Source organism: Mobula hypostoma, chromosome 13 (assembly GCF_963921235.1).
Source record: "Mobula hypostoma chromosome 13, sMobHyp1.1, whole genome shotgun sequence".
Lineage (NCBI taxonomy): Eukaryota > Metazoa > Chordata > Chondrichthyes > Myliobatiformes > Myliobatidae > Mobula > Mobula hypostoma.
The window spans coordinates 82,953,339-82,969,050 of record NC_086109.1 but is presented as its reverse complement, the minus strand read 5'-3'; positions in this window follow the sequence as shown (position 1 = coordinate 82,969,050).

The following is a 15,712-nucleotide window of genomic DNA, read 5'->3' as shown; positions in this document are numbered from 1 at the left end:
CAATGTTCCCTTCAATTTGTAATGACCAATGTGTGCAAAAATGTTGTGCTGTGTAATTTTTCCCCAGTGACAACAGCTTGTGTGCACGGAGTAATTTCTTCAATAAAAGCAATATTAATAAGCCTATTCTAAGATCTGCAGACAAATAATCATAAAGGCTATGTTGTCAACACGATCTGCAGCAGAAACTGCAAAAGGGAATGTGATTGTGTACGATCATCTAATATACTTACAGTCCTAACGATGTAGAGGGTGCAAACACGAGGAATTCTGCAGATGCTGGAAATTCAAGCAACACACATCAAAGTAGCTGTTGAACGCAGCAGGCCAGGCAGCATCTCTAGGAAGAGGTCCTGACGAAGGGTCTCGGCCTGAAATGTCAACTGTACCTCTTCCCAGAGATGTTGCCTGGCCTGCTGTGTTCACCAGCAACTTTGATGTGTGTTGCTTGATATTGCTTCCATGTTGTTTCCATTTTCCTATTGGAAACTCCGTATTGATCCAATGACTTTCATTCATAGGTATAACCAATATTTCAATCCCTTGGGTAACTGGAGAAGATATGTAATGAAAATGATACGAAGAGTATTTGTAATCTGTATTTCCATCCAGTACTATCCATCATGAAAACTATCCATGATGCCAGATGGGGTGGTTTGAGTATCTCAGAAACTGCTTATCCCCTTGGATTTTCATGCACAACAGTTTCTAAATTTTATTGAGAATGATGTGAGAAACAAAAAAAAACACCTGTGAACAGCAGTTCTGTGGGTGAAAACGTCTCGTTAATGAGAGGTGTCAGAGGAGAAAGGCTAAAGTGGTTCAAACTAACAGGAAGGTGACAGTATTTCAAATAACTACATAGTAAAACAGTGGTGTGCAGAGGTGCATCTTGAACACACACACATCAAATCCTGAAGTGGATAGGCTACAGCAGCAAAAGACCAGAAACATACACTCAATGACCAATTTACTAGGTACAGGAGGTCAAAGTTACCTGTAAGGTGTGCTACTAACACACAAAGGAACTTAAACTGCAGACAAGAGGTTGTCACCCTCTACATCGTTAGGACTGTAAATATATTTCATGATCGTACACAATCACATTCCCTTTCGCAGGTTCTGCTGCAGATGGTGTTGACAACATGGCTATTATGCTTATTTGTCTGCAGATCTTAGAATAGGCTTATTAATATTGTTTTTATTGAAGAAATTACTCCGTGCACACAAGTCGTTGTCACTGGGCAAAAATTACACAGCACAACATTTTTGCACACATTGGTCAGTACAAATTGAAGGGAACATTGCAGGATGTACCTAATAAAGTTGCAACTGTGTTTATAAATACTAATTATTGTGAGATTGTACACAAAGCACTAAATAATTAAGTGATAAAAATAGATTAGATATCAGACAAACGAAGCAAAAGCTCTAGACAGGTTACATTTTGGGTTATCACATCTTACAGCAAATATAACCACAATTAGGGAGTGATAGGATAAAATATAAGGACAATTTGCATCACCTAGGCCTGTGTTCAATTGAACCTTGACATTACAATGATGTATAGATGCAAATGGATATAAGTTGGAGGAGGGGTATACCAGTGTAAGCATTTTGCATGTTACAAATTTAGGATATTTGCAACTCTTTCCACTCAAGTTACTTCAGCTACATAGTCGAGAGCTGGATTCCATACTGGGGTCCGCAGAACCCCTGTTTAAAGGTATTGTTCCACAGCATAAGAAAGGTTTGGGAACCCTTGGTCTACAGGGATAATTGGTTGATGAACATTGATAGATTGTCGTTGAGCAAACATGTTAAGGTTAATGCATACAATACATTGATGGAATCTGAGTGACTCAACAGGTTTAGGGAACTTTGTGGCTCATTCCTCTTCAGATCAGTTGATATTGCTGCCCATTTGTCTGCAGATGATATGTATAAATACATTTTTCCTGCACATTGAAAACTACTTGTTCTGTACTGCAATCAGCATCAAAGATACATTTGACACTGAACATTGACCTTTCTTGCATAATTTTTAGACCAAAATTTCACTAGAATTCATGAGTGATAAAATTAATTTGACCGACATGAAGAATCATTAAAATCAAATACCTTTCAAAAGAATATTTCTTCATTCATAGATCAGCTGAATTAGTTTGTTTTTTCTTACACCTCTGGTCACATTTTAATTCCACATCCCATTCCCATTCTGATATGTCTATCCACGGCCTCCTCTGCTGTAAAGATGAAGCCACACTCAGGTTGGAGGAACAACACCTTATATTCCGTCTCGGTAGCCTCCAACCTGATGGCATGAACATTGACTTCTCTAACTTCCGCTAATGCCCCACCTCCCCCTCGTACCCCATCCGTTATTTATTTATATACACAAATTTTTTCTCTCTCTCTCCTTTTTCTCCCTCTGTCCTTCTGATTATAGCCCTTGCCCATCCTCTGGGTCCCCCCCCCCGCACCGCTATTCCTTCTCACTAGGCCTCCTGTCCCATGATCCTCTCATATCCCTTTTGCCAATCACCTGTCCAGCTCTTGGCTCCATCCCTCCCCCTCCTGTCTTCTCCTATCATTTTGGATCTCCCCTCCCCCTCCCACTTTCAAATCTCTTACTGGCTCTTTCTTCAGTTAGTCCTGACGAAGGGTCTCGGCCCAAAACGTCGACACTGTACCTCTTCCTAGAGATGCTGCCTGGCCTGCTGCGTTCACCAGCAACTTTGATGTAGAGGGTGACAACCTTTTGTCTGCAGTTTAAGTTCCTTTGTGTGTTAGTAGCACACCTTACAGGTAACTTTGACCTCCTGTAGCTAGGAAATTGGTCATTGAGTGTATGTTTCTGGTCTTTTGCTGCTGTAGCCTATCCACTTCAGGATTTGATTTGTATGCATTCAAGATGCACCTCTGCATACCACTGTTTTACTATGTAGTTATTTGAAATACTGTCACCTTCCTGTCAGCTTGAACCACTTTAGCCTTTCTCCTCTGACACCTCTCATTAATGAGATGTTTTCACCCACAGAACTGCCGTTCACTGGTGTTTTTTTTTGTTTCTCACACCATTCTCTATAAAATCTAGAAACTGTTGTGCATGAATATCCAAGGGGATGAGCAGTTTCTGAGATACTCAAACCACCCCATCCGGCATCATGGATAGTTTTCATGATGGATAGTACTGGATGGGAATACAGATTACAAGTATTCTTAGTATCATTTTCATCACGTCTTGTCCAGTTACCCAAGGGGCTGAAACATTGGTAATACCTATGGATGAAAGTCATTGGGTCGACACGGAGTTTCCAATAGGAAAATGGAAACAACATGGACGCAATATCACAGTGCTTTGTTACTCTTCATCTTGGCTAATGTAAGAATGTTCTGATCTCCATCAATCCAGTGTTGATCAAATTCAAAAAAAAAGATAAACTTGTGAAGAATAAGGTGATAAAAAGACTTGTGGAACTGTCATTGAAGAGGTCGGAGAATGGTTAGACACAATGGCATCATAATATCTTCCAAGAGTTAATGATGAATTGTTAATATAAATGTCATCAATGGAATCAAGATTTTAATATAACAGTGTTTCAAAACAAAACACTGTTAAAACAATTTGAAAGTGCACACTTTGAGTTCATACTTACAGATTCCTTTGTCAAAATTCGAAGTAAATTTTATTATCTGAGTACATATAGTGTATGTCACCATATTCAACCTATGGGCACACTCAATAAATCTATAGAATAATAACCATAATATAATCAATACAACACCCAACTAGGGCGTTCAACCAGAGTGTAGAATACAAGAAACTGTGCAAATACAGAAAGAAGAAATAATATTAATAAAGAAAGAAATAAGCAATAAAGATTGAAAATATGAGATGAAGAGTCCTTGAAAGTGAATTTATAGGTTGTGGGAACATTTCAATGATGGGACAAATGAAGCTGAACCATTTGGTTCGAGAGCTTGATGGATCATGGATAGTAAATCTCCTGAACCAGGTAGTGAAAGTCCTGAGGCTCTTGAACATTCTTCCTGATGGCAGCAGCGACAAGACACCATGCCCTGGATGTTGGGGGTTCCTGATGATGGATGCTGCCTTCCTCTTGCAACATTTCATGCAAATATGCTCCATGGTTGGGAGGGACTGGGTCAATATCAACTAATCTCTGTAGGATTTTCTGTTAAAGGGTATTGGTGTTTCCGTACCAGGCTGTGATGCAGCCAGTCGATATACTCTCCACTGTGCATCTACAAAAGTTTTTCAATATTTTAGATGTCATGCAGAATCTCCACAACTCCTAAGAGCATAGAGGTGCTGTTGTGCTTTCTTATTGTGAAGGGCCCAGGACAGTTCCTCCGAAATAATAACACCTAGGAATTTAAAGTTGCTAACCCTCTCCAGCTCTAATCCTCCGATGAGGCCTGGATCCTGGACCTCTGGTTTTCTTGTCCTAGTCTACAATCGGTTTCTTGGTCTTGCTAAAATTGTGTAAGAGATTGTTATTATAACACCACTCAACCAGATTTTCTGTCTCCCTCCTCTGTGTTGATTCATCACCACCTTTGATTTGGCCTACGATGGTGGTGTTATCAGCATACTTGAATATGGCGTTGGATCTGTGCTTGGCCACACAGTCATAAATATAAAGTGAGTAGAGCAGGAGGCTAAGCAAAGGGCTTTGTGGTGCACCAGTGCTGATGGAGATTATGAAGGAGATGTTGTTGCCAATCCGAACTGACTGGGGTCTGCAAGTAAAGAAATCCAATTGCACACGGAATTATTGAGACCAAGATCTTGGAGTTTGTTGATTAGTTTTGAGGTATTACATCTAGACCCCAGGTTGTGGATGCCGAACTGCAGTCTATAAAGAGCATCCTGATCTACGCATCTTTGCTGTCCAGATGTTCCAGAGTTGAATGAAGAGCCAGTGAGTTGCCATCTGCTGTGGTCTTGCTGCTCCGGTAGACAAATTGGCATGGATCTAAGTCACTTCTCAGGCAGGAGTAATTAAGTGAGAAGGGTACAATTAGGAGTCCAATAATATAGTAGCCACATCTATTTTTAACCTTATGAGAGAGTGAGTGGGATGGAAAATGAAGTGAGGAGGAAATGGAGGCTCAGAGGTATTCCTGAAGATTGATTGAAGATATTCTGCTGTCATCATCCAATCTGCATACAGTTTCTCCAATACAGAGGAGACCACAAACTGGGGTCTAGATGTAATACCCTGGAGGATAGAGTGGTGGTGCTCAGCAAAATTACTAGGCAGCCAAGGTGGACATCTGTCTAACTAACGTAAATACAAGAGATTCTGCAGATACTGGAAATCCAGATAAACACACATAAATTGCTGGAGGGTCTCAGCAATTCGGGCAGTATGTATGGAGAGGAATAAACAGCCAAAATTTTAGGACAAGACCCTTCATCAGGATTGATCATAGAGGGTATGCTGATGAAGGGTCTTGGCCCAAAATGTCGATTGTTAATACCTTTCCATAGATGCTGCCAGAACTGCTGTGTTTCTCCGGTATTTTGTGTGCGTTGGTGTAAATAACAAACGGTCTGTTTTCAAGTCCCTCCACAGCAGCAATACAACTTCAATTTAGGCAAATATAGGACATTAGAAGCTTCATGAGCCATAACTCCTGAGAAACTTTTTGATTGTCACAAAGCACATCTTAATAAAATAGGGTCAAAGTTACTTTAAGAGTTTGTTCATATGCTTATATTCTGAGCAATTTGGAATAACAGAATCAAGAGGTTGCATTTATCCTTTATTAATATTTCCCTGTCGACGCCGCTAATATGTCCTGTAATGTTGCTTGAATCTAAGTTTTTCATTGCAGCTGTGCGGACATGTACTTGTGCCTTTGGCAATAAACTTGACCGTTACTTTGAATTGGACTCTGTTCTGACTCATGGGATACAAACTAAACAAAGTTGTTCATTCTGATAAAAACATTCGGCAGGTCTGAACTGAATGTGAACGCATCGCACTCAGTTTTACCCAATCTCCAGGACTTTGTCACGAAACAGCTGATATTTGCAGGTCACCTTTTGTCTGCTGAAATCACAACTTCAAAGAAAAACTTTCTATTACTGTACTCGCAAGGTGTTCTTTATCGGTAAGTGTACAATTGCAATTTTATCTCGAACCGAGGTTAGTTTAGAAGCATTTTATAACCAGTTTGAGACTGAGTACATTTGCAATGCACTTGTGTAGAAACATATTAAAATTGCCACCTCAAGGAAGATGTTACGGAACGGAAATTCTGATTTCCAGCGCCCACTGAGCAAGAGTCGACAATGTACGTTCCATGAAGGGAAGTAGTTCATTCAGCACAGCTGATTGGGAGGTCACATCTCCGAAATCCTTTGAAGCTTTTCAGGGAGATAACTATAAGAATTCATGAAATTAGGGCAGTGGAGGATGTCTAATTTCATTAAGAAGATTACGAGGTCCTACTTGGCAGTCCGATTTTGGAAGGTTCGGTCGCATGGGATTCAGGGGGAGCTACTGAGGTGGATTCAGACCTGGTTCGATATGAGGAAGCAGGAAGACAAATTCTCTGACTGAGGGGATATGACTCGAGTGGGGTAAGAAGCAGAATGCCGATTCTCCAACTGGAGGGCGTGGGGGACCTCCGATCAGTGTTATAAGACCATAAGACCAAAAGACATCGGAGTAGAATTAGGAGCAGCCCATCGAGTCTGCTCCGCCATTCCATCATGGCTCATCCCGAATCCCGTTCATCCCTATACACTCACCTTCTCACCATATCTCTTGATGCCCTGACCAATCAGGGAATGATCAACTTCCGCCTTAAATATACCCGGAGACTTGGCCTCCACTGCAATCTGTGGCAGAGCACTCCACTGATTCACTGGTCTGTGGCTAAAATAATTCTGTTCTAAAAGGTCACTCGTCAATTTTGAGGCTGTGGCCTCTAGTACTGGACAGTCCCAAGTTAGGAAACAACATTCCCACATCCACCCTATATAGTCCTTTCAACATTGGGTAGGTTTCAATGAGATCCCCATGCATTCCTCTAAATTCCAGTGAGTACAGGCCCAGAGCTGCCATACGCACCGCATAAATTAACCCTTTCATTCCTAAAATCATCCTTGTGAACCTCCTCTTGCCTCTCTCCAATGACAACACATCCTTTCTGAGATATGGGACCCAAAACTATTGACAATACACCAAGTATGGCCTGACTAATGTCTTATAAAAGTTCAGCATTATCTCTTTGCTTTTATATTCCATTTCCCTTGAAATAAGTGCTAACATTGCATTTGCTTTCTTTGCCACAGACTCAACCTGTAAATAAACCTGGGAGTCTTGCACGAGGACTCGTAAGTCCCTCTGCAAATCTGATGTTTGAACCTTCTCCCCATTTAAATAATATTCTGTACTATTCCACCTTTTATGAAGATGCATTATTGTATATTTCCCAACACTGTATTCCATCTTCGACATTTTTGCACACTCTTCCAATTCGTGTAAGTCCTGCTGCTATCACCTTGCTTTCACAGCACTACCTACCCCTCCACCAATCTGTGAATCATCTGCTAACTTTGCCACAAATACATCAATTCCATTATCCAAACCATTGACAAACAATGTGAAAAGTAGCAGTCCCAATACTGACTCCTCAGGAACACCACATGTCAACGGTACCCAAGCAGAAAAGGCCCCGCTCGCTCTCTGCATCCGACCTGTCAGCCATTCCTCTATCCATGCCAGTGTCTGTCCTGTAACGCCCTGGATTTTATCTTGTTAAGCAGCCTCATGTTTGACACCTTACCAAATGTCTACTGAAAATCCAAGTAAATGACATTCACTGCCTGTCCCTTGTCCATCCTGCTTGTTACTTCCTCAAAGAGCTCTAAGAGATTTATCAGGCAAAAGTTCCCTTCACAGAAACCATGCTGCCTTTGACTTTATTTTATCATTAGTCTCCAAGTACTGTACCCCGAAACCTCATCCTTAATGATAGACTCCAACACTTTCACAACCACTGAGGTTTAGCTAACTGTCCTGTAATTTAGGACAGGGTCTCAGCCTGAAACGTCGACTGCACCTCTTCCTAGAGATGCTGCCTGGTCTGCTGCGTTCACCAGCAACTTTTATGTGTGTTGCTTGAATTTCCAGCATCTGCAGAATTCCTTTTGTTTGTGTCCTGTAATTTCCTTTTTTTCCTGCCTTACTCCCTTCTTAGAGTGGAGTGACATTTGCAATCATCCAGTCCTCCAGGACCATTTCAGAATCAAGTGATTCTTGAAAGATCATGAGCAATACATCCGTTATCTCTTCACCAACCTCTTTCAGGACAGTGGGACGTAGTCCATCTGGTCCAGGTGACTTATCCAACTTAAGAACTTTCAGTTTTCCTGGCATTTTTTTCTTTATAATAGCACTCCTGCTCCCTGACAATCACAGATCTCTGGCACACTGCTAGTGTCTTCCACAGTGAAGATAGATGCAAAGTACCCATTAAATTCACCTGCCATTTCTTTATCTCCCAATAATACCTCATTAGCATCATTGTCCAGTGGTCCAAAATCTCTTTACTTCATTGCGCTACTGATACATGTGACTTGTACTTCTCCCTCTCAAACAACAGTATGAAGTCAATCATATTATGATCACTGCCCTCTAAGGGTTCCTTTACATTATGATCTTTGTTATTTATTATAAATGTAAAATATTTGGAATATGAATGTACATGACATGTTTAAGAGCTCTAGTGCAATTACAGAGTTTTGTGGGCTTCTTGATTATGAAGCAAGTTATAATGAATTCCAGAGATCACTTTGAGAGATGGGCTGAGGAACGGCAAATGTAATTTAACTTACTTAACTGTGAGATGATGCATTTGAATCAAGCTTTTAGTATTGCAATTTTTGGAAACAAAACATTGTTCAAACAACTTGAAAGTGCAAACTTTGACTTAATACTTACAGATCCTGTTCTTGGTACTGGACCAATGCTTTCTCATTATTTAAAAATCCCGCAGGTGTGCAATGTTCGATGGCAGATAAGTGAGGAAGCCCATTTCTTCTCTGCCCCATCACCACTTTCCTATGTCCCAAAACCTGGCTCACAATTGACAGATAATATGAATTTTATCCAAAGAGTAGGTAACTTCATGCTGAATCTTCTTCAGCTAGTGTTTGCAGAATTTTATGTATACCCAATTTATAATGAAATCTGTCATCAATAGCTGGGACCAGACACAGACATTCAAGCACTTCTCTGAGGGCTGACATGTTGCTAATGAGGGTTGATATTGTATTTGAATTCCCAAGACCCACCATGCCAAATATTGTGTACATTGGAGGCTTCCAGTGTAAACTAGCCCAACCACTAGCAGCAGAGTCTGAAGAGTTTGTTCAAGGCTCTGGGGAGCATGAACTTATTGTGATGTCATTGGGGACATTGGCTGGACATCACTCAGAAAGAGTTTCAGATCCCCAGGTTCAGTGATTTGCAGTCTGTTTCGCTGCTTGTAAGATGGCAGCAGTGATCATTGGCAATGTTCTGTCGACTGCAAACAGTAGTTGTAAATATACTGTTTGATATACCTAGTTTGAATTACTCTTTCTGCAATTTGCAGCATGTAACTTCCCTCCAAGCTAATTAATAATCTACAGATCTCATGAAGGACTCGGTTGTCAAAGCAGATGGCCATTCTGCAGTGGCTGTCCCCTCAATAATAAGTCTACCACTTTGGATACCATTGAGGGGCTTGACCCACCAGTGGAAGCTGCAGTGACCGGGTTTCTGACGCTGAATCAGAAGAGAGGTGAAGAGGTCTGCAATGCTGATAGGAGATTAATAGAGACGTGAATCTGTGGCGTGATTGAGACACCCAGATGGTACGTTTCCTCCCAGGTGACAGGGCAGGGTTGTCTCGAATTGGGTCCACAGCAGTCTAAAGAGGGAGGGTGAGCAGTCAGAAGTCTTGGTACATGTTGATAGTAATGCCGTAGGCAGAATGGTGAGGGGTCCTGATGAGGGAATTTAGGGAGCTTGATTGAAAGCTGCAAAGCAGGACCTCCAGGGTAGTAATCTCTGGGTTGCTACCCATGCCACGCACCAGTGAGGATAAGAATAGGATGGTTTGGCAGATGAATGTGTGGCCGAGGGTATGGTACAGAGGACAGGGGTTCAGATTTCTGATCATTGGGATCTCTTCTGGGGGAGGAATGACTAGTAGAAAAGGGATGTGTTGCTCCTTTTCTTTATTCTATGGTCTATTGTCCTCCCCTGTCAGATTCCTTTTTCTTTTTCCCATTGCCTTCTCCAATGCAATTATCGATGCAATCATAAGGAAAGCATTCTAGCATCTTTGTCTATATTACAGGTACATCCCAACCCACCATCAGGAGTATCTACAAGAAGCGCTACCTGAAGAGGGTAACATCTGCCAATGATCCCTATAATCCACGTCATGGCATTTTCCCTCAACTACCATTGGGCAAGTGGTTCACCCACATAACCAAGTTCAAGAACAGTTACAACCCTTCAACAAATCAGTTATTAAATCAACCTGTACAATCATAATCACTAGCTATGTACAACAATATGATCACATTGTACGGCAATGGCCTTCGTTAATTTTATTCTAATTGCAGTCGTTCTTGTAAAAAATGTATAATCTACATTATTAATCTATGTTTTTCTTGTAAATGTTGCATCTATGTGCCTTTGACATTGCTGCAAGCAAGTTTCTCATTAAAACTCTACATACATATATGTTTGGGTATGATAATAAACTGGACATTGACAATTAGATTTCATTAGTGTTAATATACTTGCTAAAAATAGTGAATCTGTGCTGCAATATTTTCAATGAACCTCAAGACTAAAGATTATATTAAAGACTTATTAGATTAGCATTATTTGTCTCAAAATCAAAATCTTGAATCTTATGGTGACTGACAAGCAAAAGAAGATAAATTGTGCAAAGCAAAAAATATAATACCGACAACATGAGTTGTAAAGAGTCCTGGAAGGTGAGTCCATAGTTGTGGAATCAGTTCAGGGTTGTTCCTAAGATGCTGAGGCTGTGCCTTCAGGCTTCTGTATCTCCTCCCTAATGATGGTGATGAGAAGAGGCTGTGGAATCCTGGAATGTTACATCTCTGTTTGATTATTTAACTATTTTACATTCCTGTCGGACACCAGAATGAATATAGTGAACATAAATGCAGCAAAATGACTGAGACTGTCTTGAGGAACTTTGCACGAAAGAAGGTGTCTAACGATTAAGATTCCATGACCAAGGGATTAAGCAGCTGAAGACACCATTGTCAATGGTGGAGTGCAGGAGACTTGCAGAAAATTGATGTCAATGTTACAAAAGTGGAGAGTTCTGGACTGTTGTGGGACAGAAGAGTTTATGGAGGTGAGGAAAGGAAAGATCATGGAAGGATTTGAAAGCAAGGATAAAGTTAAACAACACAGAGAGGTGAAAGGTCAATGAACGCAGGGGATATTGATAGAAATTGATATTGATGCCGCCCGGATGGAGACTCCCACAATGGAATGTGTGGTATTGTTCCTCCATTTTGTGTTTAACCTCAGTGTGGCAGCCGTGGGCAAACATGTCAGTGTGGGAATGGGAACATGGGAATTCTACCTGCCGGCCAGTGGGAAATCAAAACTGTTGTAGTGAATGGCAAGAAAATGCTCAGAAAGAAGGTCTCAATCTCCATTGAGTCTCACTGCTGTAGTACAAGCTGCAGCAGCTGAAATAAGGAAATCAAATGTATTCATATGTTTTCCATTCCCCTTTTGGCCACTTTACTCCTTCTCTTCCCCTCCCTGCCCTCATGAACTGTCCATGACTTAAACCACCCCCAACTCCCACCTACCCCCCCAGTTCCCCACCCCCTTTCCTTTTTGCTCTGTGACCTGTTGTCCGCTCCCATCAGGTGCCATCTTCCTCAGGCCTTTGCCTCCTCCACCAATCACCTCCGAGCTACTGACGTCATAACCTTTCTCTCACATCTCCCACATTCCTGCAAATGTTCCCAACACCTTTAGTGTGTGTTGCTCAAGATCTCCCCCTTTTGCAGAAACCCTTGTGTCCACCTGGAGATGATAACTTTAAGTAATAGGGTTACATTTCCACATGAGTAAAAGCACATTCACCCAGTTATATTTTCTGAACAATAACCGTGGGCATTATTATGCAAGTATCAGATTGCAGCTCGGATAAAAGGGTGTTGATTACAGATGGACAGGTACGGTAGAATGCAGTTTCTGAGTCGGTTTTGCTGCATTTCCATTGGCTGGTTAATCTTGCATTGTGCAATCTCTTTGTTCATTATGTATGTTTGTGTGTTTCTTAGATACATAAACATGAGGTCCATTGTACACTGTTGTGACCTCTATGTAATCCCAGCAATAAGGTACAATAATGTATTTTTATTAGTAAAAGATATATAACTAATTCAGCTGATCTGTGAATAAAGAAATATTCTTTTGAAATGTAATTGATTTTAATGATCTTTCATTTCTGTCAAATTAATTTTATCGTTCATGAATCCAAACAGTAGTTTCGTCTAAAAATTATGCAGGAAAGGTCAAAGTTCAGTATCAAGTGTATCTTTGATGCTGATTGCAGTACAGAATAAGTAGTTTTCAATGTGCAGGAAAAATGTATTTATACGTATCATCTGCAGACAAATGGGCAGCAATATCAAGTGTTCTGAAGAGGAACGAGCCACACAGTTCCCTAAACCTGTTGAGTCACTCAATGTATTATATGCATTAACCTTAATATGTTTGCTCAACAACAATCTATCAAGTTTCAGCAACCAATTGTCCCTCTAGACCAGGGGTTCCCAACCTTTCTTATGCTGTGGTCCTTTAAACAGGGGTTCTGCGGACCCCAGATTGGAACCCAGCTCTCGACTAAGTAGCTGAAGTAACTTGAGTGGAAAGAGTTACAAATATCCTAAATTTGTAAAATGCAAAACGCTTTCACTTGAATATGCCCCCCCAATTACATTTATTTAGTATCGATATTAATATCTATAATAGGCATGAACTTGGGGACACAACTTGGGAGCAGATGTTGTCAGGGGAATGCATGGCAGATATGTGGCAAATATTCAGGGAACATTTGCATGGTGTTCTGCATAGGTATGTTCCATTGAGGCACGGAAGGGATGATAGGATAAAAGAGCCATGGTGTACAAAGGATGTAAAAAATCTAGTTAAGAATAAAAGAAAAGTTACGAAAGGTTCAAGAAACTAGGCACTGTTAGAGCACTAGAAAATAACAAACGGGCCAGGTAGGTGCTCAAGAATGAAATTAGGAGAGCCAGAGGGGTCCATAAGAAAGCCTTGGCAAGCAGGGATAAGTATTGAGTGTATGTTAGTCCAACTATTCACTATCTCATGGCTTTTTCGCTTTTCTATGAGATGGATGGGCGTGGTGCAATGATATCATCCTCTAACATCAGGCAGAATGTTACTTAGAAAGAGTTTCAGAACCCCACATTCTGTCATTTTCAGTCTGTTTTCTTGCTTTTGTTGGTCAGAAAGAAGTATCTTCAAACATGTCTTTGTGCAGCTCACCCAGGTGGACACAATATATTTGAAAATCATTATCTGGTTTTCTTTCTTTCTCTGCAAATTCAGAGAGGCTCGGAAATTGAAAAGGTTATGAAAGCCAATATTGAACTTAAAAAGTGTTACTTAGACAGACATATGGAGACGACTGCAAACTCAAAAGTCTTAAGGTGGATAAGTCACCTGAACCAGATGGACTACATCCCAGAGTCCTGAAAGAGGTTGCTGTAGTGGTAACAGATACATTGATCATGATCTTTCAAGAATCACCTGATTCTGTCATGGTCCCAGAGGATTGGAAGGTTGCAAATGTCAATCCATGCTTTAAGAAGAGAGAAAGGCAAAAGAAAGGAAATTATAGGCCATTCAGCCTAGCCTCAGTGGTTGGGAAAGTGTTGGAATCTATTATTAAGGATGAGGTTTCAGGCTACTTGGAGACTAATGATAAAATAAGTCAAAATCAGCATGATCTCCATGAAGGGAAATATTGCCTGACAAATCTGTTAGAGTTCTTCTAGGAAGTAACAAGCAGGATAGACAAAGGAGAGGTAGTTGGATGTCATTTACTCAGATTTTCAGAAGGCATTTGATAAGCTGCCACACATGAGGCTGCTTAACAAGATAAAATCCTATGCATTACAGGAAAGATACTGGTATGGATAGAGGAATGGCTGACAGGAGGCAGTGAGTGGGAATAAAGGGGCCTTTCTGGTTGTCTGGCAGTGACTTGTGGTGTTCCTCAGGGGTCAGTATTGGGACTGCTACTTTTCACATGGTTTGTCAATGATTTGGATAATGGAATTGATCGCATTGTAGCAAAGTTTGAGAGTGATACAAAGGTAATGCCACATGGTGGGGGGGTCGTTGGGAACAGACCCAAATGCAAGACACAGACACTGAAGTATAAGGAACAGGACTTGACTAGAGTAGGGACGTGACAGGATACAGACAAGGAGCAGGGACAAGAATGCAGACTTGGGCTTGGACCCTGAGCCACAGACTGGACAAGGATCCAGAACCTGGGTCTTGCTTTGGGCTCGGACCCCAGAAACAGGCATGGACATGTCATGACTGCAGGACTGGAGCCTTGAGGGTTGGAGACAGGCTTGGGGTCTTGAGGCTTGAGGCTTGAGGCTTGGAGACAGGCTTGGCATCTTGAGGCTTGGAGAAAGGCTTGGGGTCTTGAGGCTGGGAGACAGTCTTGGGGTCTTGAGGCTTGGAGACAGTCTTGGGGTCTTGAGGCTTGAGGTTTGGAGACAGGCTTGGGGTCTTGAGGCTTGAGGTTTGGAGACAGGCTTGGGGTCTTGAGGCTTGGGCTGGGAGACAGGCGGGGTCTTGAGGCCTGAGGCTTGAAGACAGGATTGGGGTCTTGAGGCTTGAGGCCTGGAGAAAGGCTTGGGGTCTTGAGGCTTGAGGCTTGGAGAAAGACTTGGGGTCTTGAGGCTTGGAGACACGCTTGGGGTCTTGAGGCTTGAGGCTTGGGGATAGGCTTGGGGACAGGCTTGGGGTCTTGAGGCTTGGAGACAGGCTTGGGGTCTTGAGGCTTGAGGCTTGGAGTCAGGCTTGGGGACGGGGTCTTGAGGCCTGGGGACAGGCTTGGGGTCCTGGGTGTTTGGTCTAGGGTACTTGGAGGCTTGGGTATGGACTCCGAGCCAGAGACTGGGCAAGGACCCAGGATCTGGGACTTGACTTGGGCGCAGACTCCAGAACTAGGCGAGGACAAGACAAGGCTACAGGACTGAATATGGCTTGAGTGAGGAACTCCTGGGTAGGGCGAGACACAAGTACAGAGAAAGGCACATGGACAAGCCTCGGATAGGACTGTCCTAGTCGCAGACTGGACGGGGGTCTTTAGGAGCATGGAGCCTTGGACTAGAAGAGACGGGAGCATGGAACACAGAGCCGGGACCCCTCCTTGGGAACAGGACGTAGGGCCGGGACTCATACACATAACACAGAGCTAGGACCCCTCCTTGGGAACAGGACATAGGGTCGGGACTCATACACATAACACAGAGCCAGGACCCCTCCTTGGGAACAGGACGTAGGGCCGGGACTCATATACAAAATGCTGAACATGAAGAGATGGATCCCAACAC